We start from the raw sequence: 27,842 nt of genomic DNA on the forward strand, positions 1-27,842 counted from the left end.
AACTGAGCAATTGCCTAGCTACAAAATCCTGCCTGTATGAAAAATACAGCGACTGAAATGTCTTAACATCTCCTTTTATGGATATTGCTTTTCACTGCTCACTGGTTTGCTAAAGTTTACCTCCACTGGCTTAAAAATGAACTGTTTAAACAGAACACCAACCACACAATAATCTAATCGGAAAGACTGCTTTACTCCTGTGGACACCACTTTTGCAATTACAAGTTAGTTGGTGTTGGGCTCCCAGTGTCAAGTGCTGAGCCTTTTTCTTGCAGGAAGTCAGTCAAAGCTTAGCTGTAACTTAAAAAGCTTAACTGTAACTTTAAAAGTTCCAGTTGATATGGTAGAAGATCACTATTTAAAAATAACACTCTTCCTCATAGAAGAAAAAAAAACCCATAAATTTTTCACTCCTTACATGGGATTTTCTATGTTAGGTCAAGTGGAGTTTTCCTTCAATTACAAGCATCTGAAATAAGAGCATTTCTCTTTCCACCACTGTCAGAGCCCAGAAGCTTCCCGAGAACTGGATAGGAGAGCATCCAGTGTTACAAATAAATGTGGGGAGGAGACATGGACTGGAAGAATTATGACTTGGACTATGCCGAAGAGATCTGGTCACTGGCTAAATAAGGCTGAAAGATTTAGAGGAAAGGACATAGATTTTGTGCATTTCAGGCCAAGGGTGTTTTGAGAGGTAATTGAGATCACCTATACAAGACAAATGGGAAATGGGAGCCAGTGCTGCAGGGGAGATGTACTAAATAAGACCCCAATGTGCAAGACCAAGCCTGATTGAGCCAATTAACTGGATGAAGAGCAGAGTCTACTGGAAGAAAAAGTAAATTCTGAAGGTCATGCCAAACAAAAGAACCTGGGAAAAGGCAGAGAAAGAACTCAGGAGTGGATGTAGACAACCCAAGAAGATGACGAGGTAAATTTTCTTACCAAAATGATGGATACAGGTGGAGCTCCAGAACTGGCCAGGAAAGGTAACAAAACTGGAAGCCAAGGCAGATGGGACTGGGTAGAGAGGAGTCAAGCAGGCTGAAGGAGGATTTTTGTCCATTAAAGCACACTTCAATGCATGGAAGGGAGATGGTGAGTTCAAGCCTCCTCTCTCCCTCTGCAAGCAGCCACAGCCCTTGCATGGCTCACCCACAGAATGTGCCAGTCAGCAGGGGCTTTGGCCAGTGTTACCTCTAGAGATGAGTTGGGTCAATAGTGAGCAGATGTTTTTTTCCACAGATATTCTGTGATAATTTATAGAAGCTAAATGCACCACACAGTTAGTAGAATGATAAAAGTTAAAAGAAAATGCTCAATATTACAGAAAATTCCCAAATTAAATTTGCTTCTGCTGAACCCAATAATAGCCAAACTGCCCCCGAGTACACATCCCCACCCCCATTTTATAGGGGTAGATCTAATTTGTACTTTTCAGAACAGCAACAGAAGTAAAAGGTTTTCCAGAATAAAGATCATTCAACACTATATCTTCTCCATTAGGAACACAAGGGGCAACCCTGAAGCCTTTAACAAAAACATGCTTCAACTTCTACTGAGACCAAAATTGTTCAGGCACATAGACTACATGATCACTGTAGGTTCCTTCCATCTTAAGTACTCTAGTCTAGTCTATTTATCATTTGCAAGGCCAACTCAACTAGAAAAGAAAAAGCACAAAGCTTTAGACACAGCTTTTATCTCAGCTACAGCAGTTCTATTACTACCGTGAAAACACAGAATTATAAAGCAAAATTCTCAGTTCAGACTATGAAAAGTTCAAAGCAAAGAAATGTAATGCAGACAGTATCCAATAACATGCTTGGCCAGACCAAACCCTTTGCTGTCTGTTCTGTCTTTGGGTTTTTGGGTTGTTTTTGGGTTGTTTTCCTTGCTGAAGTGAGGTAGTTGCCATTACAAGACTTTCAGAACTACTCAGGTTTTTTGTGTTTTTCTGTTTTTTTCTTCCCACATAATTTCTTAGGTAGCACATCATCCTTTTCACCCCTTGGAGCTTCTGGTGTGATATTATCAAATAAACGCAGTACATTGATTCTGGACTGCTGGGAATTACTGGCTGGCACAGTGGGTAACAGGAAACTTTTAACTGCTGCAGATAGTTAGTAGCTTCTTCTGTGCAGAGAAAGGCTCCCTTCAGTTAAAACTAAATATTCTATGCATTCATTCTTTATATTTTCCCAATTTCCAGGACTTTTGAAGTGGATCCCTGTAATTTGTCTTCTTTATGCAACATTACCAGATAACTACAATAGAGGTTTTGCTGCTCTGTATTTATATGCCTGATCCTTAGCACAAAGTTCTGATTTTCACAACCTTCAGACAGATTCAGAATTGACTGGTGCTTTGTAATATCTTCCAAGTTCCACCTACACATAAGAAATGTCAGACGAGCTATGCAGCATTAGGATGAATAAAGTGCAGTAATCCAGGCTGCAAGAGGAAGAATTTGCAGTATCACAATCAGTACACATTGTTGTAAAGCCCCTGTGTTTACTGGTTTACAAACAGTGCAGATGGCAACAACACAGGTTCTAACTCTGGCAAACATTTATGAGATTAGATTTTTTTTTTTTCAAATAAACTTTGTTAAGCTCACCTCCATATAGACATAAAGCTATCAGAGTCTCTGGGAGAGTGTACAAACCAAGTCTTACAGGCAATGAGAAATAAGTAGCTTTAAGGTGTAACTTAATGCTGTTCTCAGTAGACTCCTCCTCATTCCAAATTATATCTCAAGTGTTTGTGGTTCTTCCCAAGGGATTGTCATTGTTCTGAAGAGAGACAGTAATCTGAATGTACTAACAGAGTACATAGGCCATCCAATCTTAATAGCATTTGCAGTAAGACATTGGGACTGTCAGCCACAAATATACCATTGCAAAAAAAAAAAGTTACAATAAATTAAATTTCCATTATCTGTATAATAAAGCCTCCTTATTAAGTGCATCTCATTAGTGACTGAAACATTTTACTAGTGAGTGCAAACACTATAATGGGAAGCTTTTAGATGAATTACTTTTTCTTTTAAGTTGCTTGAATGTGATTAAGAACTTAAACTCTAGAAGATGCTCTGACCTTTTTGGAGCTTAACTGAGAAGTGACTTGAGGAAAAGTAAAAATTACTCATACTTAAATTCAGTAATGATGAGGCAATGCATATTGTAGAAAGGACAAAGCACCAAGGGGATGGTGCTAAGAAAAAATATGGTTAATAACAGGAAAATCTGAGATAAAATGAAGGAAAATATAGCAAAATTTATAAAGAATACCAGAAATGCCTTTCATAATGAATTCACAATAAGATATAGCTAAACAGGTTGAAATGGCTTTTCTGGTACATAAGAAGGGGAACAACAGCCTGTTATAAGGGGAGTTATAATGCCTCATTTCATCATTTCTCAAAGCTGACAAGGCAGATGCAGAACAAAATTGAAGGTATTTAAGTAAGACAGTGATGTTGTATATTGGGAATTGGAAGCAAAGATTTCTAAGCTGATGTAAGGTACAGACTGTTAAGACTAGATGAGTGGGTTAAAATGATTTTGAATTATTTCTTCTTCATTCTCCCTGTTCTTTTCTACTATCTTCCCCTTCCCATCTTCCCCCACTTCCCAGAACTGTCAAGCATCTATCAGCAAGTATAAAGGCCCTCAACGACTGATATGTACCTTAGACCAACCACTTTATACATCTTAATTTGAGGGATGTGAGGAAGAAACACAAAATAAGCCTGCAGAGTGCAGTTTCATCATATAGCTAAATTATCTTAATGGTATTCTCTGCCAGTTTAGCTTCCTGAACTGTCATACCACTCAGTCATATGTCACACCCATATTTGGGCCAGAGCCACTGCAAGTCACGAGGATGGAGGAAGGACAAAACCCTTTGCACCAACAGTTAGAGGATTAATGTAGTTATAATGTAAAATGCAGTGTTTTGCAACAGGATGTGTGTGTTGGTGCAGGGATGGAGTTTTAAGTTTGAATTTCTCCTTGTGAGCAGCTCTGTAATTTGTCACTTCTCTTGGACATATTAGCATTACTACTAACATGAGTAGGAGAACCAGGAAGGGATGTAGGGAGAAAAAGAAAGAACAATTTTGGATTTGGATGCTTCTGTTGCTGTAGAACTCTGTAAAATTCAAGAGGTTCCAAAGTCAGACACAGAGCAGGGAGTCCTTTCATTTAGCAGATTCTTGCAAGGTATCATTCACAAAAGCAGATAGACACATGACAGCTGTACCAGGGCTTCCACATGTGATCAGGTTATTACTCCATTTGGCCTTTGGGTTTCACAGAGTTAGCAGAAGATTAGCAGAGTTTTCAAAGACAAATGGCCCTTAACAGATTGACCAGTAACTGGAAATACTATATGCATATATATGTATAGGAAAATTCCTGCTCCCTCAATGAGCATTTCCCTCATTCAATGAAGAGCTTCAAGCTTGAGTTGGAGTCTTAGCTTGCATAGCTGCAAAAATTATTTATGATTCTAACTTTATCAAATGCATCTATGAGATTTGTCTGGCTGACCTCCTAGGGCTCTGATTTTCACGACAGAGTGACTATGCATTAGTCAAAAAAAAGTAATTCTTTTATTAGTTCTATTACTACCCTTTGATTTTATTGTCTGTCTGGCATTTTTCCCCATGTCCCTAAGGAGGTAGGTCTGCTCTTATTATGTTCATCACAATTCAAGAAAATGGGAGAAAAAAAATACAAACAGACATTACTGTGTAATAAAATGAAGGAAGACTATATCACACTATATTTAGGCAAAGGCAGTTTCCCCATGTTCCATTCAATTTTAACACCAGGGCAATTTTGGTTTCAATTCATTATGGACTTTTTCAGGGCTTGCTGTGCCATAGCTTGAGCGCACAGACTTAGAAAGGTCTCCATGGATCCACCCCAAAAATCCCACCTAGATATTTCAAATCCCAATGAAATAGCTCTTTGATGAAAAAATTAGCCTGATATGTCATTTTTTTTATATCTTTCACTGGTGTAATCCCTCCCACATCATGTATCTTCACTTGATGTTATATCCATAATATGCTTACGGAATCAAACTATCTCATGTGCATGCATACACTCATATTTTCTTCTTTACTGAATCACCTGAGAATTGCAATTCTTCTGTCCAATAAACATTTTTATAAATCTGTACAGGTTAAGAGACTCTGGACAAATCAACAGTTGTGGTACCAGATGTTATAACCAAAGTAGAACAAGTCTTAGCTCTGCCAGATTAAACAAAACTCATCCAAGAAAAAAAATCATTTAGTCATCACAGACATATAGCGTATTTCAGTTTTACTCAACAGAATTAGCATCCTCCTCATTTCAGTTGGTACAGGAAAAATAAATTATCTGAGGAGAAGATCCAAGTGTATCTGTACCCACTGTTCTTTAATCTGAGTCAATTTTTTTATACAATAAGTACTCCAGTCACTCTTTATTTCAATTCTGCTACATTAGGTAATGGATTTATTTCAGCTTGGTTTAAGCAAGAACATTATGCTGCTATTGGCAAAGCCTTTCTTTTGCTTTGACATCTCAAAAGCAGAATTTCATCAGCCTAGGTTGCCTCCTGCAGATGAGTTAGGAGCATCTGCTTTTATCAATAATCTGAATTCCTCCTCTTTTTCAGTCTTAAGATTGAAAGCAAGAGCAATAACAACCATGCTTTGAAGCTCTTCATTCAATAACTTAGAGCAATAGCTGGGACTAACAGCTTCCACAATATTTTTTGCTTTCCTATCACCTGACTTCAGAAACAGATAACAACAAACGTAATTTTCCTCATCACAGGTGAAATGCAGAATAAAAAGCCACTTTCTATTGTGCTCAGAGCAGAAGAACTGCCAAGAGGGAACAAATCAGACCTGGGTCATCTTCTGAATTAATTAATGGAACAGGACAGAAAGGATAGAGCCAAAGTGCAGAGTTCTGCTGGAGCCAGATACCTCCAGAGCATGTTGAAAGCTGTTGTAAACAGGTTCAGGCTTTCAGGGATTTTTACCCTCTGTCTCCAAGTAGCTTCACTAGGGCAGCTACACCTCAGTGTGCTCTAAATAGCTTTGCATTACTTTGTGCAAATCAGAATAATTTCAGAAAGACCAAAGTGTATTAGAGAGTTACTTATGGCTCAGCCAGCTTCTTCACCTATTGAGCTAGGTTGAAAACCTCACAATGTAAATATCACATCTGTTTAAATTTTAGCAAGATATTTAGGTGTTGCAGAACTAGGTGAAACTGGGTGTCAATGCAGGAATTCTTTTACAAGGCCTTCCAGAGATCAATTCCAAGCTTAACAGCCATTCATCTATTAGAATCAGCAAATAATTTTGTTATAGACCATTCTTGTGAATGTGCAGTTTATGGAGGTTATGTTCTGCTATTTAAGAGTACAGAATTGTTACTTATATGCCAAGTCACTTGTTCTAACGTCAGTCCAAGGCTCCAGCTGTGAAAATGAGGAGTTCTGCATCACTTGTCTTGCCTCTCACACACATGCTGTCATCCTGCCCTGTGGCATTTCATTACACAAAAAATGCCTTACGATCAAGAGACCCAAAACTTGGTATTAGAATTGTATTTCTTATGGTAATTCAGATCACTCAGCACTCAGAACAAAGCAGACTCTTTCTGCAAACCATCTACACTGAAGCTGCTAGATGGAAGCTATAGCCTTGTAAACAAAGTAAATGAAATCTTTCTGGATTTTAGTAGAAATTTGGAAGCAGATACAATTAAAATGGACCAAAATTCTTACGGTAAAATTGCTTCCATCAAAAATATAATTCATTAAAATGTTTCAACATCTCAGTTGCTGTGAAAACTCTATGACAATGCCATTGGAGATCTTGTAAGTTTCCAGCTAGCTTGTATAATTCCCTTAGAAAAGAGAAATCTCCCACATCTACTCTGTGAGCTTCACCTTGTTGCCTGTCTTTCAATCAAGGTTCATTGGGCTCTCAGCTCTGAAAACATAAGTGAAGCACAAGGCTTCTGATTCTTTTTGTCTCATCATTCCCTTAGGAGATTTTCTGCCAGAAATGATACCTGTGAGAGGGTTCATTTTTGTTTTGATAAAAATAAATAAAATAAAAACACTCCCCACACTCAGCTGGGCTAATGGACCTGTGACTGCACCAGTACAAATGAAGACTCTCTAAGACATTCCATAATTATAGATACTCTGGATTTCCTGGACATCCTGGTGAAGACCACAGTAAGTACAATGCTAAATGAGAAAGTATCCCTTTCTAAAAAGGGGAAATGAAAAGAAATAAACCAACAAACAAACCGCAAATAAATTTAGTCAGACCACCAACAGACTCCACTGAACTTATGCCTAGCAATAAAGAGATAAAAAGGCACAACTTCCTATATCACATACCACTAGAATAAGAAATTCAAACACCTATTCCAAAATGAAAGATAGTCTGGACACAGACTGGTCTAGTTTTTGCTCAGATGTAATTGATTTTCCTTAACCTAAACTTGAAACCTACAACAACCTCTCCCCATAGCTGCATTCATTCACCACATTCCTTGTATTCATATCATGACGTTTCTTGACACACTGGGATAAAACAAACTTCAGCCAACCTTAAATTCACATAAATTAATTTCTGTTCTTCCTACTAGTGATTCTGCCTGCATTTTTTACTTGATAATTATTGATCTAGATGCTAGAGGCAGTTTGTGTTTTTTCCTGTCTTCCTAGGAACACCCTTTTTTTGGCCTGGTTAAAGCAGCCATCGCTCTTCAGAAAGATTTAACTTTTCCAGCATCCCTTGCTGGAAAAAGTAGAATCTGTTTTTTTGGGAGGTTTTTTTTTGTCTTCTACATAACAGCTGATATCACAGTTAATCAGAGATCCAATTAATTTCTTGTGGTGTTAGTCTAAAGACTCTATAGTTTTAAAAAATGTCTTTAAATATATAATTAAACAATACTATAAATCCCATAAGTGGACAACATTAGAAATTTGAAAGATTATGGAATATGGCACAAACAGAGCATGCAAAGGTCCAAGCAGTTCAAAAACATTATTTGAAAAAACATAAGACACCTTCATGATCAGTCAATTCCCCTATGCCATTGTACACACTGGTCAGGAAGGCACAGAGCCTGTACATGAATCATCCTGCCCAATGTTACTCAGGAGGTAAATGGGAATGGGAAGGAGAGACACAAAACACCAGTCTTGGCTCTGTTTGGTGTTCAGGCCACCTCCAACACACCTGTCCTGAGGAACAGGAGGCAGGTAAATCACTTCACAATAGCCACGGCTTTCCTTTGGCAAAGGCAACCATTGTACCAGTACCTTGAGCTCCTGAGTCTTTAGGCACACAACTGAGGTTTTTATTCACCAGCTATGATTAAGACACTCCCTGCTTGTAGTTTCTTCTGCAGTGATAGCAGAGACGTCAGCCATTAAATCTGGCAGTGTGACAATCATAAAATTACTCAAGCAGAGATTAAATGTTCAGAATAAAATTGCCATTTCTATTTATATGAATGATTTTTGGCAAGAAAAACTCCATGTTTACTTCTAAAAAAGCTTCAAAAATCCTTTTGCAAAGAGGGTAAATCTTGCTACCTGTTCCCACAAAGGGTGATTGAACAATGGAAAATATTTAAAATTTTAACTTTTCCATTTTAAGACAGTTTTTGGCACTCGATTGATGGCCACAGAACTCAGGAGCTATTGTTTGGGAGCCTGCTGATTAAAAGCTCACATCACCGTGAATCTGGATGTGAAAAGCAGGGAGTGTGACAATCCTGTAGATGCACGAACAAAAGAATGGGAAAAAAATCACATAGGTGTAGAAAATAACAATATTTGACTATTAAATGGCATTGACTACTCGCTCATAATTACCAGGATTTCTTGACAAATGGAAAACACAGCTTCCCTGTGCTACTGTACTTAGAGTGAGGGTGCACCAGCCCTCTGTGTATATGCAACAGCAGATAAAAGAAATAAAGAATTAAAGCACAACGATTAAGATACTGATGCTTCACTCTTAAGCTGAAACATGTAACTAATCTTCCTAAACCAAGAAGATAGGAACCTGTACTTTCTCTACATGAATGATGAAAGTGAGAGAAGATGAAGCAGTCTCTGGATTCTTCTCTGATTGTTGTTCACTAGGGTCCTGACTGATGTAGTTTGATGCTTCCACCTGTGATGCCAAGCCACTGAAATTTTTTCTTGTTTATTTGTAAATGAGTCCCCAAAGCTGAGGTGGAAATTCAAAGTAGATCTCCTCAGTCAGAAAGTTGGTCTTCATGGGTAGTTTTCTAGTACAGTGAAATAGTACTGGTGTAGTTCCATAAATAAATACCTAACCCAGAAATAGAATAAATCATTTTTTTCTTTAAATCAGTTTGAGGCAAAACAATGCCCACATGATAATTACAGGGTTTGATTCATATTCGAACTGAACTGGCAAAAACTGCCCAGCATAGTTGGATTTAAATCAATGGCCTTATCCATGGGAAAATACTACTTTTTAAGAGATGTGGAGCAGTGATATCATGTATTGAAATATATCTCCACAGTAAAGCTAAGGACTCACTAATTCAGATGCTAACGGAATCTAGGCAGTTTCCAGCTGCTTCAATTTCTTGGACTGCTAGCAGAATGAACGCTGTATCCCTTTCAAAAGAAATGCCTACACTCTGTTGTAACCACCCAAATCTGAATGGAGACACCCACAGAACACAGAACTGATGTTATAGCAGAAAATCCCTCACAACACCACCTTTGAACAAGACCCAACCCAGTGGGTCTCGATTTAGAAGTGTCTGCCCACCAGAGTGAAGTAAGAGTTGGTATTCCAGCAAGTATAGTGATAAAAATCTATTGTAAAACTGCACCTGGGCTAAATTTTACTGCAAATTCACATTGTATATGTTGAATACATTGTGCACTGTCCAAAATCTGAAGAGACAGGAATATTACTCAAACACCAGGGCTCAGAAACACAGGCATGTTCAGAACATGAGCAGCACTTAATCACTCAGCATTTGTCCCTCCTGTCCTCTTAAGCAGCTGTACCCAAGGTCTGGGACCTCTGCTTGTGCTGCCATTCAGTCTTGTGCAGCCAGCAACTGGGACAGCCCATAACTCACCATATAAATCAGTGGCTGATTTCAGCCTCAGCCTTGCTCCAATAAGAGCCCTGCCCATACCTAAATACTACAGAAATGGGACAGAAACTCTACATAAGCTCCTCAAAACTGGTAAATACCACTTAGAGCCATCAAAAAGCTCACTTCAATAGTCCGGAGAAAGAGCCATCCCCACTGTGAACCATCCAAGGCACCGGGTGATGAAGATGTCAGAAAACCAATCTCTTGCCCATGAATAATCTGGTAGGATATTAATCTGTCAGAAGCAAAAGTGATGCCACTACTGTTCCAGCATGCAAGGAGAAGTTATTTCTCATTGCCTCAGTTTTGGTCAGAACATGAGATTTAAGCAGGAAGATAAAAAACCAAAACCACAAAGCACACAATATCAGTGTTCCCCTACAAAATTCTTACAGGGTGGAGATTAAATAATCCAACATCTACTCACTGTCCCAGTCCATGGCTCCAATCTAAGAAGCACATTGAGTACTTGTCAGCAATGACAACAGGCTTTTGGGAAGCCAGGGGACCCTCCAAGCAGAGAGAGCACTCTGGGCACAGGCAAGGCCATATCCTCTATCTCAAGGAAAGTGGGAACTTCAATTCCCCCACTGTATGAAACAGGATGGGAGATTTCAGTTTGTCATAAGTTTTGAGGGAAGATAAAAATTAGTTTAAAATCATTAGCTAAACATGTAAACATGCAGGATGAGTTCCAGGGCAAAGATTGTATTATTCATAGTACTTTAAATGTTAACTATTCAAGATTTCACTAAATATATTTTTCCAACAGTGAGATAATGGAATAATACCAAAACACAGTGTATGTTTATGATCTTTTAGGATTGTAATTTGTTTTGATTACATCAAACAGCATCTGCTCTGCTTTCTCTTTACTCAAAGAACCAAGAATGTACCTAATAATAATATCACTGTATTTTTAAATTTGTCTTTCTGCACATTCGAGTGAGATTCTTCCAAAAAAAACTTGAAAATATAAAACAAAACATGAGGAGAAAACAAAAAAATCTGTCAAGAATATTGCACATTTGCATTTGTTCTACATTTTTGAGAAAAAGAAGTATCTCTGCTACACCTCAGACTCTGATTCATCTGTAGACAAGTCCTAATCTTATGTTTATGCCATGCATTGGGGTAGTGATGCATTGGCTATGACCACTGTGGCGTACAATTTTTAATTTCCTAGCGGCAACAGTTTTTATTGCAACTGGCAGATTGTTTATAGTTATAATTTTGAGACGCATTTTAGTTGCTGTTCTTCTGGTCTTTTATTAACATACTGCCAGATAGCACTCTATGATGGCCCATGCTGGGTTAGTGATAATGTTGTCTGCACTGGCAGGTCTACCGTGGCAGATTATGGGCATAAAATGGGCAGGGGGCAATCAACTTGTCAGAATATTTACAAATTTCAAATTGCTCTTGACACCCTTAATGACTTGTACAATGAAAAATATTGCTATGTCACTATATCTGCTCTGCATGAAGAATGGTAATAGCTGGAGGAGATGAGCTGGGAGGGAGACAGCTCTCATTAACAACAAAGAGCTGTGATTGACATGAAAATATGCCTATGAAGCCAAAAGAAAGGTAAACGCATTTAGATTTAAGTGGCTTTATTGGGGCACCTTACTGAACCAAGAGACCTTGCTAGCCTAACAGATTCAGCTACAAAAACGTATCAGACTTATACAACACCTAACAGAAAGCCACTGAATGTCCAGTTCCTACATCCCATATCAGTTTTCTGGGACACCTCACCTTTCATTGCTATCCTCTCTGAACTAAAGTGAGAGGGGGGAAATAATTCAGTTGTGGTAAAAGGTAGTAAGAGGAGAAATAAAAAAATATATATATAATTTTATCTGCTTTGAAAAAACAGAATTATACTTTGTCTGAATTGCACTTATCTACATTCATTGTCTGTGTGGAAACTGCTGAGACCCATCAGCATCCCTGGTAACATTTCCTCACCCAGCCTTCCTGCCTCTTCAGAGTTTTCAATATTATTCTTGCCAGGAGCCAGATCATGCACCTCACACCAACTAAATCCTTCTCTCTGGTGAGCACAAACTCTTCCACTGACCAGATCAGAGGTTTGTACTCTTAATGAGGGTGTTTTGGGTAAAACAGCAGAAGGTCACTCAAACAGTAAGATGCTGATGGTGATCACATATATAGCAGCTTGTATCGCTTTCATCAACACATAAATAAGCACTCCAGTAAAATGGTTAAATGTCACTTAGATCAGTCTTTGAGATACCACATGAAAGATGAGAGAACTGCTCTGACAAAACCAGAAGGATAGTAGTAGATCTGGGTATATAAACCTAGTCTCCTTAGTACCTGGTTTATATATATGTTAAATCTGTTTCCTATCCACACAGGAGTGCTTTCATCCTAGTCTGTTTTTCTATACACAAGACCTAGAGGAGTTTTTGATAACATAAGTTTTTCGAAGTTTAACTTTATAACTACAAAAGTAGAACAGTTTGAAAGGTACTGCCTGAAACATGATCATTTACTTCTTGTCTCAGTATACATTACCGGTACCATTTTTCATAATCTTTAACAATGTTAAAAATAAAAAGGGTAACAGTCTGAGCATCTGTTTTGTTATAAAATGGAATACGTTTACCTAAAAAATGAAAGATTTACAAATGCTTTTAATGTTTCTATAGAAACCAGAAAATCATAAACCATTTGTGTCAGAGCTGTTAACATAGGAATCACATATGTTTTCTCCATAGATATGCAAAAACATATTTCCAGCAGAACAAAACCTGCTTTGACTTCAAAGGAAATGGAAATGATGGCAAAGTCTTCTGAAATCCAAGACCATTGCTTAGCCATGGACCAACAGAAACATGAAAAAATCACAAGATCTGCCAAAATTCTTCATATTCTAAATCTTTACTTTTACTCACAGTCACATATTTCTTACATTTGTTATGTAAGAAGCCATCACAACACACACACTTGAGCATTAATAAGTACTTTTTAAAAATTACTTCAACTTCATCCCAAACAAAAGCACAAACACAGTTATTTTGCTGTTTCTTCTTCCTTAACTCTTTTAAAGCACTGTCACAGGAGGTCAGCAGATATTTGAAAGTGAGGGCATTTTCTACAGAAGTAGTCTTTATGAAGAAGCTATATCATACGTTTGACATGACAAAAGTAGTTTAAATTTATACATGCAAAAATTCCCATCATCAAGAAGGAAATGCATATATAAAGTTGCACCTGGAAAAAAACAACCTGAGTCCCATGTGCTTCTGGCATCTCAGTAGACTTCTGCACTGAGCATTATACCCTAGATCAGAGAGGGAGAGCTGGTGTCTCCACTGGTCACCAGTTAGGTGGAAAGGATCAGCCTTCCATCATGATCACATACATCTACTGACTGTAAAGGGAGTATGGAACAACTACAACCCTAATTGAGGCTCAGTCAAAACAGGGGAAAAGGATATAATTCTCCATGAAAATCACCATTTGTTGCTAGCAAGGATTTTCAGACCTGGAACAAGCTTTACCAAAACATAAAAAGAAAAAAAAATTAAAAAACCCCCCATCATATATACTCATTAAAATGGCTGTTACTCTGAGTAGTCTCTGAATTTGTACATAATAATTTGAAATAATTTTATTTTTACCTATGGAACTTTGGAATTCATATTGAGAAAAACTTGAATTTACTAGAGTACCAAGTGGGACTTGGTACATTGTAGCTTGGTACAAGCTACATTTCTTGCTCCTTTTAAGCATTAGGGTAAGCAAACACAGATGGCAGCTTCATTTTAATCCAGTTTAGTTCTAAATGTTAAAAACCATTCATGAAATCTTGACCTCAAGAATTAAAATCTGTTGTTTTTCTCTGCTCTGATTTCTGATCACTAATACAAGACTCATAAGACTTGCATGTTTTGGGATATTTGTGAGAAAGAACAATTCATCAACATTAAAGAGATCTTCAGCAGATCTTTTAAAATATTTTTTAATACAGGCTACAACAGTTCTTGGTATTAACAACTGATAAGAAGGATTAAATTCCTGTCACCCAATTTCAGCTGCTTCATAGTTTAATGGCTTATTAAAGCTAGAAATATAGGATTCCTGTAATATCAACACAGAGAAAGAATCACACATAAATAAAACAAAACCAAGTGCACTTGGGAGCACACAAGCTTTAGAGGAGCATAGGTGACTAGACACCTGATTTTTTGATGGATAAAATCAGGTGAAATGAACCCTTTTCTGTCATTCTCCCCAACCAAATTTCAAATGTTAGCAACTCTTGTGAATCCTATGTTACTTTCACCAGTATGGTAGGCAGCAGCATTGGTTTAGGAATTACAGCCTTTAAGAATCTGCTCGAATAGACTCAGGGATTGATTTAGTGGCTGATAGAGACAAGGAGAGAACAACATGTTCATCTGGAGAACTGGAATTTCTACATCAGTGGTGGTGTTAACATGCTAACCACATGCCTCTGAAAGTCTAGCTCAAGTAGATGTATTTCACAAGTATCTCATAATACATATCTGAGCACACTTTTCTGAGACAGATTGGACAGCACAAACTTATAAGAAATAATGCAAATACTCTTCCTGAAACCAGTAGCAGTAGTAATGTCAACAAATACTCACTAAAATAAGTAATCCACAGTGTGATACTTGAAGGTTGCCTCCTATCAGTCAGAGCTCCTGAAAAAGGCAAGGTTGAGCATTTAGTTTTCCTTCAGTTTCCATGGTTATTTTAAGGTCTGTAAATGACCTCTCTAGAGAAATTAAATTAAGCATAGAATTTTTTTTTTTAAATACAGCAAGCACCATGCTTCAGAAAAGAATTGTACTCTCTGTAATTTCATTCAATACTAATATTCTTATACACACATAACAGATATATAAATTATTTCATTGACATCCTGCTCCCTGGCATTTAGAATGAATATTTTATTAGTAATCACCCAAATACAATATACCAGGACTCCCAGTGAACTTGTGCTACACTGGAATGTATCAATAATGTTTGAAAATTCCTTACTGTTATTCCTGTCTATTCATTAACACTGCCACCAGTACAACCCCACCCACCCCACTGCACACAGGAGAATGGACCATGTTTCTAACAAAAGAACTGCTTCAGAACAGAAGCAAAAACAGAACATAAACTGCTCCCCTTCAAAAATGCCAAAAAAATTACTGTCTTTCACATGTCTGCAGATATTTTCTATGTTTATTTTCTCCTCTCATTAAGGATGTTGTTCTTTATTATTAATTAAATTAAAAACATCCACAGCCAGTGATTGAATTACCCCAAAGTACCTGCTTAAAAAGATCGATATTGATCAAACTAAAGGGTAGAAAGTACCACTACTCTTCTTAATGTAAGTGATTTGGCTCAAGGAAGGTTTTGATCAAATTAAGTGGAGGATCTAATTAACCTGTGATTAAATTAAGTGGAGGGCAAGCTGTATAGGCATAAATCCCATACACATTGAGATGAAACTAATAGTAATGCACATATTTACAGAGGCTGCCAGGGGAAAGCATGCAATAAATCCAGCAAAGAAAAAAAAAGTCACAGAAAAAAAGGGAAAATAAAGCATGAGGGGATTAGAATACAAAAAGAAGATAAAGACAGGCACAGATAATGATTACCATTGGAATAACGTCAGCCAAACCTGGGAGATTAAAAATTGTGAATAGAGCATAATAAAAAATCTTCCAGATTAAAAATCTAAAGCAGTGCAAAACTCAGTGATTCATATTGAAATAGAATTCCAGAAGCTACTAAACAGACTCTTGTATAAGGTCACATTATATCTGTCAGTAGTTTGTACCTCATGGGCAGTGTGATGGGAACAGTGGTAGGGACAACTTGCCAATTCACAACATAGGCAAAAAAGCCATGTGCCATTCCTCCATGCAGGAGAACCACTGCTCTTTGAGAACCAGGATGTTTATGGCTCTACACTCACTGAAGAGCCATTTGCAACAATTCAAACAGTCAGATATCCTTCCTTACATGACCCATTGTCTTATAAAAGGCCACTACCTTATTTCTGTCCCACAGCTCTGAATAGCATCACTTTAACTGCTCTTGAAGAAGCCTGCACATTTTTCACCCACTGTCAAAATCCTATTACAGCAAGTCTGAAACAATAGAAGTCAGAGCTCTTTGTGACTCCACACCACACAATTCTGGAACAAAATTATATGTCTTCAAAACAACCGGCTTCAAAATTAGCACTCTCTTTAAAAGAATGAGGAAATCTTGAGCTGGATGCCAAGACAGGCAGAAATCCCAACAGTTTATTGTCTTTATCTCATGAAGACTTGCCTTTTTTCTGAAGTTTTAGAGAAAAATTGTTGACATTGTGCAGCTTCAAAAAAATAATGTCTATGTACATCTTTCACTCTTATTAGACCATAACAATGTATTAATCTTGAGCGACCTCAGATGATATTTTGAAACACTGCTAGTTCTCCCTGTCTCCAATCTGGGGCACTTACAAAGACTTTGTTTAAGCATTGTTGATACCCTTGATATATTTAAAAAAGCATGGAAAAAAAAATTGGTTACAAATTCTTCAAAAGCAATGCATACAAAAAATAACATGGCATTATAGAATATTAGATGGTAGTATAGAATAATTAAGGGCATTATAGGATTTCTGAATTTCTACCAGCTACTTGCTAGCTGCAGAAGATTACATAAAAGCACCGTTCCAAATGTACCAGTTCCATTTCACCAAGGCAGTGGTGGAGACAAATCTTTTCAAGACAAAATTCTCGACTTGTTGTCTTTTCTTGCAAGACAAATATTGACTTCCTGTAAGTGCAAGACAATCATCTAGAAGATACAAGCCCCATAGTATTTCAGGGCTCAATGATAATCTACGAGACACCTCTGTGTCTTCTTGAAGCCCACCTGTTCAAAGACCATAGGCAATTACCTTGGTATCCAATTTTATTTAGCAACTCTACTTCCACATCTATTGGCAATTTTCCACAGTTTTGAAGCCTTGTAAAAATACAACAGACAGTAATTTCTGAGAAACAGAAAAATAAAGCTCATAAAGCTAAAAACCCAGATAGCCAGCATCACTGCCAAACCTGAAAACCTGACGTATTTTTCAGTGTTCCAGTAACATTAATATGAATTTTTGGTTACATTTTGTGCATAGCGATGATTTCTAGTTTAAGACAGTAGACAGTAACAGTAGCCAGTAACAGGCAGATTTTTTTTTTCTTCCTTTTTCAGCCAAAGAGATTTACTTCTGCAAAAATAGCCTGCATTTTGCAATCAATAGCAGCACTGAACAATTGCATTGGAAATCATAGTGTATAATCAACTCCAAGGCACAAACAGAAGAATACCTATTGTTCTTTTCTGAGCAGACAAACTGAGATCTCTGTTATCTCTTAAGTATCAACAATTATGCAGCGAAGATATTAATTTTCCTTTAACAGGCATGGAATTATACATCTGGCTGCTGTCAACTGTTTTATGCTACTGGAGCAATGAATTAACCTTGCCCCATGCTGGCAACTATGTAAAATTAAATATTGTATCAAGAGCATGCCTTTCCTAACTCAGATGATTTCAAAAACTTTGCATCATAAAACCTTTTAAAGCAGTTTGATCTTCTTTTATGTATGAAGTAATCTATTTTTTTTTATATAGTACCGCTTCATTTCTGTACATCTAATAGTAACAATAACTTAACACAAAGTGTAATAATATTTTTCACTTCATCTCATGTGGGTTGCAGAACTTGTTGCAGCATCCCCTTTGACAGTTCTGTTGGTTTCTTCTTTATAATTGATCATACCCCAACTAAGATTCACGGGTACCTTGCCAACAATCAGGAACACTGGCAGTTCCCACAAAGACCTCTGGTTTTCCACTGCATTGCACATAATCATGGTTTCCATGACCTTCATGACATTTTGCCACATGCCCTGAGACAAGGAGGAAAACTAGATAACAAACCTAAGGAAATGGCTCAAACTAAAACTATTATTTATCTGTGTTCTCATGACAGCCATAGATTAATGGACACACAATTTCTCCATTTAGCTTTTCAGACAGATTTTGTTCAGACCATTGAATCTTAACTCTTTGTTCCTCAGAAGGTACTCACTTTTCTGTTTAATTTCCAACTAAAGGACATGTAGAAACGTTCTTGCAATTACTTTGAGTTTATTCTCACTGAAAAAAACCCCCAGGTATTAATAGCTACTATAGGTCAACAAAGAGTACATTGGCTCCTTCAGTGGAGAGCAGTACTTTGAAAATTTCTTATGCTTTTATTATTTCTTGTGTCTTACACAATTGTCTCCACCTGTGGAGAATAATCAGCCCCTTATTCTGCTACTTAGTGTTATACACACTTAACACTGTTAGACCTCAGTGCAAGTGATTCCATGTTTATTCTGTAAGCAATTTGAACTCACCTACCAGGTCTGGGGTTTTTTTTCCAAGTATTTATAAGCAGCAGTGTGAACTAGCAAGTTAGCTGTACCTGTGGCACTCTAATTCTGCATACATAGCACCTGTTTCTTGGGAGGCAGAAGGATTTTTTTTTGTGTGTGTTTCTTTCAACATCTTTTCTTTCAACATCTTTTCAAGGAGGGGCTAGAAGTCTAGTTTTGATAAACAAGTATTCACTCACTTAGCATGTCCCTAACCTAGTTCACTTTGAAAATAGTCTTTAATACAACACTCCCACAGAATACCTAATTTAGAAAAAAGGGTGAGGAATCAATACTGAGATAAAGTCTATGAATTCTTCTTCCTTCATCCTTGTTTAGAGGTAAAAAGTTAAATTTTTTTTCTGTATTAATAATTAATAAAGAATCTCAGCACTTTTTTAAATTGAAAGTGATGGTCTTAAGCCAAAGGTTTCTCCTGGATTACAAACTTCTGCTGCTGCCCTCAAGAATGCTGACTTTGCCTTGAGTATCTGATCTTTCTCTGTTTTGGACAGAAAATTTCTGGCCAAAGAAATACTGCACTTCCTCTCTCCTTATCAGAAATGGCTTCCTTGCTCACCAGATGTCTGGACAATGGGAAGATTATTGGAGAACTACTCGCCTGAGATCTGGTACCAGGGGTCCTGGATGCTTCTCCAAGCAGAGGGAGCAGATGCACAGAAAAAACTATGGTCAAAGCACGAGTCCAGTGTGTCTGGACTTTTTCTTGCCTGCCATTCAGATTCTTCCACCAAGGAAACATGGGTTCTTTTCTCTTTTGGACTGTTAGAAATAGCTAGATTTCCATGAGAATATTATCTGACTCAAATAAGATAATATTTCTGACATGAAGTGGAGAGGTAGTTCAGTTTCCCAAAAAATTACCGAAGTGTTTTCTATCACTTCATAATTGAATTATTTTTCTTTAAAGTTCACTCTCTAAAAACAAACAGGGTTCATTTTTCATGTATTGAACCTTTTTAATTTTTACATAAAAGCACCATTGTTTTATGTAATTCAAAAATATAGTGGAAGAAATGAAAATTTCAGGTCTACTCGTAACATCTTTGCAAAACTGTGAAAAATTACACTTAAGGGTAGGTCATCCCTAAGGGCTTCCAGAATAAAAATCCTTACTGCAGATTCCATAACCATTAAGTGCCTATGCTTTGAAATCTCTCTATCAGTTACATCCAAAAAAATGCTGTTAAATGAATTGTGATTTTCAGACACCTAGGAAATAATTGCTTCCATGATAACTTTTACTAAGAAGCAGTAATTTTCCTAAAATTAGTAAATAAATTAAAACTATATCAGTACAAATTGATACAGAGGACAGTAAAATATTTTACTAAAGATTCCTTCTGTGCATTCTGTTTCAAGTCCTGGGCTATATATTCTCCTTTTTTTTGAGGCAGAAGTCAATAGAAACTGCATATAAAGAACTAGGACAGTATACTGGCCTCTAAGGAGTCTGGATGCCCCAGGCAACCTGGAAATCATCCATCCTTCCTTGTTTTCAGTCTCTCACACAGCAGAGATACTAAATGCTACACAGATTTTAATATGCCAGTTCACACACGTCTCTAAAGAATATGGATATAATTGGCAATTGCCTAAGAAAAGAACTGAAACTAAAATACACCCAGACTCATAAAAAACATGACGGAAAACTTCAAATATTTGTTTTACTTTCTAAACCTGCTCCTCAAGCAGAATTGTGCTAGATGCCAGATAGCATGGGACAAAGACCAAAAATCCTTTGTTTTAGGATTAAGTTTCATAAAAGGATGGCCTTTCACTCGCATCTCACTGAAGGACAAGGTGGACCCACAAGCAAGAGAGGTCTCTCCTCATTACTACACCTCCTGTGACCTGATTTAGCAAGCTGAGTGATTCATTTAATGCCTCTTTACTTGGCCAAGTGCCACACAGAAATACCTTAGCTGGTGTTTGAAGGACATGGCTTCTATGCCAGACACTTTGTTAGACAGAATGAGCACACTGGGTCATAGCAAAGGGTCACTTAGGCCACTGGCCTCTTTCAGGTAGTGGTCAGCAGCATAAGCCCAGGAAACATCAGAGGCACATAAGTATTTCAGGTCCACAATAAACTCTCATTCACCAGTGAACTAAGGGTCAGGACTTTAAAGCCAGTGTGGCATCTTTGCCTTCCACAGTTCTCTGTAATCTTTTATCCCAGGAGTTTGTGCAGCTGTTTTTCAAGTTGCACAAAGCTGAGAATCCAGGGACATTGTGGCATGCAGAGCACTGTGCTAATCATCCTTTCTTCACATAGAAATAAAAGTAAAATATCCTTTGACCATATGCATAAAGAGACCCAGTGTAGGAGGCAGTTGGATATGAAATTCCTGAAATGACTGTTATCATATCCGCTGTTCTAAAGTAAATATTTTTATGTGTCACTACAAAAGACAAAAGGACAGAGAGGGCTGAGAACTTTTGTCCACAAGAGGAAAACAAGTTCACATCTTAAAAGGTGAGTTTGTCTGTTTTGTTTGTAGAGTCAGAACTGTGGTCACAAACACATTTCACCATTTCTACAGTTCAAAGCTAGAGTACAGCAACATCAAATTAAAACCAAAGAAATTTAAAATAGTTTCATTTAAACCTAATTATATCATTAAATACAATTTTTTATATTACACAAGAGGTTAATATCATAGCAACTTATTTAAAGAATTTCTTCAAGCCTGATCAGGAAAGTTAATAATTTAGATACCATATGAAGTATAAGAAAAATCCGTGTGATACATTTGTCTGTATAAAATAGCAGTTTTCAAGGTTATTATTTTCATATGTCTTAATAGAGGTGAGTGCTGGTAACTGGAAAACTAAATATACTTTGAGATTTATGAATTCACTAATTGCATTTCGGGAGCTAATTAAAAGCAAAGCCAAGAAGAATATTTCAGAAGGGGATAAAAAAGGTGTCTTCTGAATACACAAGTATGTGTAATATATAGTACACATATAGTACCACTATTTAGAGTTTCTCTGCCTGCTGCCTGAGGAGATGTACACGCAGACCTCCTACATGCAATGGATCTTTTCATGACTGAAAATGCTGCCATTCCCCTGTCTGGTGGGGCCACAGAACACAAATCAATTCAGTACATAATACAATATTCTAAATATGGCAAAGAAGAAATGAAGAGCCAGAAAAGCTAAAGTGGATTCTTGATTTTGATTCATGTAAAGCCCAACAAAGTTAAAATGCAAAAGTTACTACTTGAAAAATTTAGAAGGGTTTTGGAAGCCAGTTCTAGATTCCAGATTAGTGCAGAAAGAGATTAGAAAAGTCAGGAAACAGAACAAAGGTACTCACAAAGAGAGAAGGTAAAAAGTCTGCTAGTAAGGGAAAACAAAGGAAGAAGAAACTCAAGGAAAACTGTAACAGGACCTAAGAAACTAAAATTGTATTCTCCAAACAGATGAGATGCATGTATATTAATAACCTCTGAGTGGAAGGAGAACTATTAGGGTAGTGGTTTGGGTAAGTATTCTCTGTTAACAACCAGTGGTATCTACTTACCACCATGCTGTATGTTCAAATTATACCTGAGCCTCCAATTTTCAGCCAAAGGGAGAGCAATGTTGTCTCAAATGTTCACCAAAAGGATGAGGAAATAGCCTGTAGGACATGTAAGGTAAGAATCACATTAATACAGAATCTTATTTAGGGGAGCATACTAATTTCTCTCTCTTTCACAATCATTCTCTACATCATGGCGACAAACTGTTTGCCTTTCCATCTACTTTTCCTTTCCTTTCCTTGATGCTGACTGTAATCACCTCCAGGCAAATGGAGTTATTATAGCAGACTTTTCATCTTTACTGGTATTATGTTTATATCTTAAAGAAATGGTTTTGAACTAGGAGCAGTAATGGATGAAAGAGCAAAGTTGAATACAGGGGGAAAACAGCACCACAGTAGAGAAGAAGGTGAAATGAGAGGGTAAAGATGACCTTATTTGTTCAAAAAGCATTATGGGCTGTTTTTCATTCCTTCTTAGCCACAGATTCAAAAAAATTAATGTTTGTAATTTTCTTTTCTCATTTCAGACTTTTAGTGTCTATATAAGCATAGGAAATATCTTGCTTTAAAAAAAACAAAAACAGATTTATAAAACCATAAAAAATAAAGAACTACAAAAATCAAAAACCCCCACAATCTTTTTTTCATTATCCTAATGGAAAAATAGTATATTGTCCATTTCTTCTTTTTGAGAGACTAGTTCTTACACAAGATGAAAAATTACCTTTCAACAAAATAACTTCACAAACAAGTATGTAAAGGTAGAAAATATCAAGGAAAAGCACAACTCTCATACAAAAAATGTTGCAGTAGAGGATGTTGCTGGAAGTTGACATTCTAATTCCTTTTGATCTTTGTCATTTCTTAAAAACATACTAAATTCTTCTCCAGTTTTAAAACTGTGTAGTCATTCTGAAGATAGCAAGGGCATCCAGGCAGAGGGATAGTATCTGACATAAAACGAAAGTCATTGTCACTCTTTATGTAAGTTTGGAAAGCAGAATCAGAGCTTGCTTGCATATGAAGATCCAGAAAAGTAAGTGAACTTTTTCATATTAGCTTATGACACAGACTGAGGAATGCAATTGTTGCCTTCTATTGGTTATAAGGGTGGGACAAACCAGTCATTAAATGCAACCTACTTGAATTAAATAGAACACGGAAAACATGTTATAATCACAACCTCATCTATCTAGTATATATACACCTGAAAACATGAAACAAAGAACATAGAGTCCATTCACCAAAAACAGGGCAACACAATGTGAAACAAAAGTGAAGTTCAACTTGTTTTTCCCTTTGTACAGAAGGAAACTATGCTTAAGTACATAGGCATTTATTGCAAAAAACATCATTAACAGAAATTGGAATTTACCTAGTGTTACTCATCCTAATCAGACTCAACTTCAACCTCTTAAAAACATAATTAAAATAAAGTTTTCCCTATCACAACATTATAATGGTATTTTCACATTGCAGTATCCAGAGAATGGCTCCAGTCCTTACTGGCAAGAATACACTTTGACATTTCTTAGAAATATAGCTTTAATCTTAAAGATTATAAAAATTACATTAAAAAAATTATGCAAGTTGTCCTACAAGCAGCAAAGAGGCTGGAGTTAGAGGATTGTTAATTAGAGTTAGGAGACATTGCAAATTCCTCATGGACCAGCACAGTGCTGAGGCTATGATAATATTTATTGGCAATGGCCAAGTATTGTCCATTGCCCAACTTCTCTCTGCTCTTTATTTATTTGATTAACAAAAACAATTTGCTTGGTAGAAATACCTGACCAGTTGTGAATGTTTCCCTGAAGCAAGTTCTTTCAGACACAAAAAGACCTTGTAATTAAAAGTGTCCTAATGAAGCTGTAAGTTTAATAAGTTTATATTTTTTTTTCATTTTAGCATAACATTCATAATTAGGCTGTACATCTTTTTCACTAGCATTTTCAACTGCAACAACTATAAGAGCAGATTCCTCCACCCAGTAAAGTCAGTCCCAGTCTGTCATGATATTCCTAGTTTATGAAAACTGGGAGATTTTCAGAAGAATTTTTCTTTAGTGACTCTGTGTGAAAGAGTAAAACCATATATCTTTTCCCATCTCAACAACATTTTAAGACTCTTTCTTTTTCAGTTGATTACAATGAGGACTGATAGGTAGAGAAGCAAGTCCCAGAAAATTGCATCTTGTGGTGTTTTGCAGAAGGCAGGTACGCATCATGAATCCGTACTCAGCCCAATGGAAACCCGTCCTTGGCAGGGATGTTCTGTGCTTTGCTATCAGCTACAGCACAGAATCTGGCACACAGGAACAAGCCCCAGCCTCTGTTGACAGCCATCACGTGGTGTATCAGAGCAGAGGTATGCTATACAAATGTCCAGGAGCACAGGATAATCTATAGAGTCACCACCCAGGTACCTTCCCCTCTTCCTTGGCTTTTTGAAGAATTCGTTAAATAGCTCCACTTTGTGTTTGGGGTGTTGCCCTCATCTAGGTTTTTGCTCTGTTAATCATTAGAGTGTGATCCATGATGCTCTCTCGAGGCCTATAAAAAAACCAAATATCTCTTCCCTCAAGTAGCAGGGCAGTTGGAACTTCCGACCCTTCTAATGGGGTTATCAGCAAAAGGAACATCAAGGTTGCTTTATGGTTTCAGCTCATTCCCAATGTGATCATAATAGATTTAAAGAGAAACATGAGAACAGCCCAGAGGAAAAAAAAAAAAGGTTGAGCTGTGATCCTGCCAAGATACAGGTGCTTGATTTTAGACATATGGACCATAGGGCAAGAAGTGGGGAGAAAACCACTGACAACTAAGGATGCAGCAAAAACCTGAAAGAGATTTTTTAAAGCTGACTCATTTAATAATCCATATTATATTTTTGTACACAATTGTTGCTGTCAGTTTATTTCCCCAGGATTTTTGTGGATTCACAGTTAAAAACCACCCGTCATTGTAGGTGTCCCACAACTCAGCCAGAATAAAAAGGTGCTGTGAAATACTACAAGTGAGGCATCATGTTTTTTACATTGTAAACAACCTGTTTTAGACTAAACGAGGGATGAAGAGTAAGCTTCAATGAAATGCAGCAATTTCTTTTCCCCTCTGGCTGCTTACGCCATAGAGCATGATGACAGAGAAAATGACAAGTGAGTCACTAAAACAACATTATTGGAATTGACAGAGATTGAGACAGTCATATTTGTCTCTAAAAGATGCAGTCTATGTTTATCTGACTGGGCTGGAGTTGACGAGTTTAGGTACCTGCAGGCTCACATCTGGTTATGTTCTAATCTAAATTCCAATGAGGTTATTGATTCTGTTTGTCCAAGAACACGAGTGAAGCTGGGTGGGCTTTACAGAGTAAATTGTTGTCTGAACCCTGCTACAAGTGGATGCTTATCCCACGTATAATGTTGCATGCAGTCTCTATGGAATATGGCTATTACAGATATTGCTGGCTCTCTGGAGATTAAATGTTCTACAGTACTAACTCCAGAGATTTATATTTCTTGACGATTTTATGGCCCACCTTAAATAGTTGCCCTCTGTAAAAAAAGCAGCCTGTACTTAGAACAGTATGTAATGGTAAGAGCTTCTTTACAGAGTTTTTATAGAGCACTGGGTATCAACTGACAATTCACTCTGAGACAAATAACAGAGCCACCAAGGAGGAGGGGAAAAAAAACCCAACAAGTGACAACCTTACAATAACCTGTGCAGAGGCCTCTTCTGTCCCAGTGCATAACAGCAGATCAACAGTGTAATTCCAAACAACATTGAAAAAGTCATCTAAATATTTCTATGCTTCTCTGTAATCGTTCCCTTCTTCATGAGGGTGAAAGTCCTGTTAAAAATGGAACTGAGTAAGCTACTAACAAATGGAACTCTCAACAGGTAAAAGTGATTAAAACAATGTAAGACTGAGTAGAGCCTGTGCTGATAGAGGCCAATGTGTAGACACTTTTCTTGAGGAAGTATGACAGAAAGCTATATGATAAGGAGTGAAGGAGCAATGTACATTTTCACACCCTCCCATTTTATAACATAGAAGTTTTGTGTCTGTGTAGCTGATTTGAATTTCAGAAGATCCTTCTCCCAGGGACTGATATTTGTACTAGCACTCTCACAACACATATAGAAACCCAGGGACTACATAAAGCTAAAAGGCAGGAGGCAAGGTCTGAACCAAAGTGATCATGAAGACCTATGGTCCCGATCTTTTTCTCTATTTGACCACTTACAGCACGGAAAATGAAGATGAAAGACAATGTCAATGCACACAGGTTGGAGAGGTTAGGGCAAAACAACAGAAATTTTAAGCTGAATTAATACACTGGAATTTACATAAGATTCCTTTCAGGCTTTTCTGAAAGAATGGTGTTGACAGGTTCTATGTAAAAGCCCATTACCAAGGAACTACTTTATTAAGCAGCTCCTTTACACATCTTTACAAATCTAGCTTGAAGTGCAACCTGGCACAATGCAAATTGCTAAAAAAGCAGCTCAACAACCCATTCACACCCAAGTGCAGGGGTATAAGATAAAACTTGTAATCCCTAACCAAGGCTGGATTTAGGCTCTAGATAAAAGAAAGCAGAAAGAGGACAGAAGACAAATTCAGTATCAAAGAGCAGGTTTACAGGTATTCCTGGTTTCATTTCCCTATGGACACTATTTGCAGAGAACAAAGGTTATAAGAAAGCAAAGCAATTGCCGTAAATTACTGTGAAGCAAACCAAAGTGGAGAAAGGACTTGACACCAAGCTCAGTTCCAGCTGAATGGTATTTAGTAAGTTAACTTTGGCATTGCTCTCTTGTAGTAGAAGTGCTGTAATATATGTTATTATCCACTGATATTAATGAGTTCAAGAACATTTAAAAACTGTGTATTGTGCATGAGCATCATCCTTTTAACTTGGAATTCTTATGGGACAACCATAAATCCATTCTTTGATGAAAGACGAGAGTTTTACAGAAGTCATTTCTATGAAACTTCTCATCAGGTAAAACACAATGAATACCTCAAAGTTTTTATTACACTCTTTATGGACTTGTTAGGATGCATAGAGTGCATCCTGAGGGCAAGAATGCTGACATCTCTTCCATCTCTACAGATGGTATCAGCTGTCTCTGGGAGCAAACAGCCGAATTTGAAATCAAATATGGCAAAGCAGGCCAATAAAAATGTTGATGCATGGAGATATTTTGGTGTTGTTTGTTTTTTAATTACTTGATATTACCAATGTTTTGTTCTGATCACTTGAAATTCCAAGCCCATTAAAAAAAGTCAGTGAACCAATCTACAAGTGTCAGATCAGACATGGCAACTTCTTTGCACTTCAGCTATTTCCCACAGGCAAAGCTCTTCTGGCAACCCAGCACTTCTAATGAAACAACACCACATGCCACAGGAAACATGCAGCTTTCTCAAAACTGACAGATTACTGAAGAAACTGTGTCTTTAACTTAATCAGTCAAATAACCTGGAGTCTTGAGAGCATCTTAAGTTATAATGAGGCTTTGTGGGAGTTTAGAGCCAATAGAACTAGGTCTATTTCCCCTCGACAGAATAAAACTCTGGTGAAACCCA

Source organism: Zonotrichia albicollis, chromosome 3, assembly GCF_047830755.1.
Source record: "Zonotrichia albicollis isolate bZonAlb1 chromosome 3, bZonAlb1.hap1, whole genome shotgun sequence".
Classification (NCBI taxonomy): domain Eukaryota; kingdom Metazoa; phylum Chordata; class Aves; order Passeriformes; family Passerellidae; genus Zonotrichia; species Zonotrichia albicollis.